Source organism: Alexandromys fortis, unplaced genomic scaffold (assembly GCF_014885135.2).
Source record: "Alexandromys fortis isolate MF-2015 unplaced genomic scaffold, M_Fortis_MF-2015_v1.1 scaffold_78, whole genome shotgun sequence".
NCBI lineage: Eukaryota > Metazoa > Chordata > Mammalia > Rodentia > Cricetidae > Alexandromys > Alexandromys fortis.
In genome coordinates, this window is record NW_026067977.1 from 6915991 (window position 1) to 6920601 (window position 4611).

Below are 4611 nucleotides of genomic sequence, written 5' to 3' on the forward strand. Positions count from 1 at the left end.
CCTAGCAGGAACTTCCAAATGGCAGGCATCTCCAAGGCTGTTTAAACCCTCAGTGGAATGCTGTGGGAATATTATATTCAAGGAGATTCAAGGAATCAGTAGTCTCATTTGGTATATGTTCACCTTTTGTGAGGCAGATGTTATACTTGTGGTCGACTTGTAATAGGATTATCTCTCAAGACTGGAGAGACTTGGCTACAACAGTCTTGGAGACTTGTCTTCAATTAAAGTGGAGGATCTGGTAGAAAGATAAGACTAAGACCATTGAACAAAGAAGTAGGGTTAGAGGTATGAAAATCTCCCAAGACCATATTCTTGAAGAAGGAGGATATGGTAATGTAGAAAGGCAATCTTTATATGATATCCACACCCTGGCTTTATATCATGCAACAGCTTTGAATGATTTGCACAGAATTGAAGTGGTAGGAAAGAAAATTGAGCCATTTACTAAAGCTATACCGGGCCCAAAAAACCTTCGATTATTTCTTATAATAATTGACTTCAGCCTCTATCGGTGGTGGCGGCGTGTGACAAGAGATGTCTCACAGGAAATTCTCTGCTCCCAGGCATAGGTCCTTGGGCTTCTTGCCTCAGAAATGCAGCAACAGGCATCATGGGAAAATGAAGAGCCTCTCCAAAGATGACCCTTCCAAGCCTGTTCAAGGCCTTTTTAGGCTACGAGACTGGCATGACCCACATTTTCTGGGAGGCTAACAGACCAGGATCCAAGGTGAACAAGAAAGAAGTTGAGGAGGCTGTAACCATTATGGAAGCACCACCTATGGTAGTCGTGGACATCGTGAGATACATCAAAACCCCACGGGGTCTCTGTACCTTCAAAACAGTATTTGTTGAGCACATCAGTGATGAGTGTAAAAGGCATTTCCACAAGAACTGGCACAAATATAAGAAGAAGGTCTTCACCAAATACTGTAAGAAATGGCAGGATGACATGGACAAGAAACAGTTGGAGAAGAACTTCAACAGCATGAAGAAGTACTGCCAAGTCATCCGGATAATTGCCCACACTCAGATATGTCTGCTTCCTCTGCTCCAGAAGAAGAAGGCACACTTGATGGAGATCCAGGTGAATGGGGGCACTGTGGCTGAGAACCTAGACTGGACCTGGGAGAAGCTGGAGCAGCAGGTTCCTGTGAACCAGGTGTTTGGACAGGATGAGATGATTGATGTCATTGGAGTAATAAAAGACAAAGGCTACAAAGGGGTGACCAGTCGTTGACATACAAAGAAACTGTCCCACAAGACCCATCAAGAGTTGCGGAAGGTTGCCTGTATTGGCACTTGGCACCCTGCCGGAGTGGCCTTCTCTGTGGGTCGGGCTGGGCAGAAAGGCTACCATCATTGGACAAAGATCAACAAAAAGATTTACAAGATTGGTCAGGGCTATCTTATCAAGTATGGAAAGCTGATCAAAACAATGCATCTACTGACTATGATCTTTCTGACAAGAGTATCAACCAAACGAGTGGCTTTATCCATTATGGTGAGGTAACCAATGACTTCATCCTGCCCAAAGTCTGTGTGGTAGAAACCAAGAAGCAAGTGGTCACTCTCCATAAGTCCTTTCTGGTGCAGAGCAAATGGCAAGCTCTGGAGAAGATTGACTTGAAATTCATTGACACCACCTCCAAGTTTGAACATGGTCATTTCCAGACCACGGAAGAGAAGAAAACATTCATGGGACAACTCAATAAAGATCGCATTGCCAAGGAGGAAGGTGCTTAATGCCAGAATTTGCCTGACTGCTGTGGTCTCAAAAAAACATTTTCAGTGAAAAAAAAAATTGACTTCAGCAGTAAATAGAATGGTACCAAATTCAGAAGCTAGACAAATATTTGAATCTATGGCTTTTGAAAATGCTAATATAGGCCAAAAGATGGTATTGCATGCTGTACATACATTTCTAATTTTCTTCAAATTAGATATAGATAGATAGATTGACAGATTATTAGATAGATAGATGATAGATGATAGATAGATAGATAGATAGATAGATAGATGATAGAGTTATTGTATCTATACAACTCATTTAACAATGTAATGCAAATTTCTATCCTTGAAAGTTATTATTACCAACTATTTAGGATAATAAAAATAATTCAGAGTAGTAATTAGTCACCTATTACAATCAAACTTGTAGTCATGTTAGGTATGTATTTAAAGTCAAAAAGATAAATTTTAGTTAGACAGGTGGTCTGCAAACAATTCAGAGACATGCAGAATATGGAATTTAAGATGTTTTAATAATATAGGTTCTTTTTTATGGCAATGAGACATGTCTGCCCCTGGCAACAGAAATCTATATTGGAAAAGATGATGTATATCAAAGATAGTCCACATAGACTTACTTTGATTGTGACAAAATTAAGTAACTGGGCAAGAAAGTGCTCTTACTAGACTACTGACTGTATGCTCTGAAATGGGACAAGCCAGACACAAAAAGAGTGAGTGCCAAATCTTACCAAGACAAGGTGGGTAGTCTTTCAAAAATTCTGCTTCACAGAATAGTCAGTGAAATATTCTAATTCTCTGGGTAAGGGATGGATGCCCCAACATTACAAAGGAACCTTGGGTGACTTTCTAAGCAGTCAGTTGTTTCTCTCACTTCTCACAATTTTTTTTTTGGAAGTCACTTGCTTGCACTTCCTGCTTACTCAATATTATTTCCTTCCTGGGTCTCTGCAGGAGATGAAGACCACATTTATAGTTTTTTTTTTTTCTTATTTACCAGACTAGGTGGTATAGGATATCCTTTTGTTTATGTATTGCTTTTATTGGTTAATCAATAAAGAAACTGCTTGGCCTGATAAGGCAGAAATTATGTAGGCAAAAAAGACAAAACTAAATTCTGAGAGAAAGAAAACAGAGTGAGAGAGCCTCCATGGAGATTTAACAGGTCAGACATGTTAAATCTTTCCCAGTAAGCCATGACCTCGTAGTAAACATAGATTAATAAAAATGGGTTAAATCAAGATGTGAGAGTTAGCCAATAGAAGGCTAGAGTTAATGGCCAAGCAGTGTTTTTAATTAATACAGTTTCTGTGTGATTATTTCAGGTGTAAGTTAGCCAGGCAGCCAGAACAAGGGGCCCTGATCCCTACAACACTACAAAAATAAATTTACTAAAGAATGTAAACTGTATAAGATTGAGAGAAATAAAAAGATAATTTTGAGTATGTAAGGCCAGTTAGAATAAAAAGCGAAATAGGTAAACACTTTGGAGTCACTAAGACAGGATAGACAATGGTGTATTTTCTATGAATTTGCCAAATGGACTAGATATTGTTACTATACTTATTTTCTCTATATATTGCATGGAGTTATTATTTGTATTATATATATTTTTCTTACTTATAACTTTTTTTAGATAAAAAAGGGGGAAATGTGGTGATATTTTATTGGTGCTTCAACAAATAAAACTTGGCTTAAGATCAGAGTACAGAGCTAAGCTACTAGTTAGTCATAGCGGCTGGACAGTGGTGGTACGCACCATTATCCCAGCATTCAAGAGACAGAAGAAGATGGTGAGTTCAGGGCCACCGTGGGCTACATGATATTGAATCAGTCTAAAAGAGAAGCAGAGCCAAGCTCTGGTCTTTATTCACACCTTTAACCCCAGCACTAGGGAGGTGGAGACTAGAGTGATATGACTGGGCAGAGAGAGGACTATAAAGCAGGAGAGACAGGAGCTCAGGATTCTGTCTGAGATTTCATAGAGACAGCACTCAATCTGGGGACTTGCAGAGAAAGGGCACCCCATTTAGTCTAAGGATTTTGTAGCAATAAGAACTAGTGACTGGCTGCTCTGTTTCTCTGATCTTTCGGCTTTCACCCCTTAATATATGACCATGGGTTTTATTATTATATCCAATTAGAAATTGTGCTACACAAACATTTTAAGCATACCTTTAGAAATTATTGCAAAGAAATATTATTATTCACAAGCATTCATATATCTTCTTAGAAACATTAGAAAATATATGTATTTTTCTAATTAAATCAAACAAAAATCTATTTATCAATATAAATTCTATTTTAGATATAAATTTTATTCATAGAAAACTTGTTTTATTTTAATATATATCTAGAAACATGCAACCACTTGTACTTGCTTACAAATGTTTAGATGATTTTTGCTATCACAACAGTGGGAAAATGGTTAATATCATAATATTCAATTGTTGCTAAAGGTTACTAAAAATTGCCATTTAACTTTTAGTATAAATTCTATGGACCAGTAGAAACACAGTATTGTAATCAATTGAGAGTTGTAATCCACCCCTTGGAAACTGATGCAGTCCAAAACAGAAAGCTCCGAAGTTATTCCTGAATCAAGAAGTAGAAAAAAAAAAAATCATGAGAAATAAACTCATTCAGTTGTGGTAAAACTATGTTTTAGTCATAAAATCTTAAAAAGTACATTAAAGTAACTCATCATATATAATGAATATTATACACATTATTTTTATACATTGACAAAATAGATTATTGAAATTAGTTCACATTCAAAAATCATGGTAATGATATAATTCTGTCTGCACAATCAGAAAGAAATGGAAACCTACAGTAGAATATAAACTACAGATTTTA

General features: G+C 37.0%; 1 pseudogene; it reads left to right on the plus strand.

Moving 5' to 3' along the window:
• The first annotated feature begins 537 nt into the window (after positions 1 to 537).
• LOC126510822 (60S ribosomal protein L3-like) lies at positions 538 to 1746 on the plus strand (annotated as a pseudogene).
• Positions 1747 to 4611: the final 2865 nt, after the last annotated feature.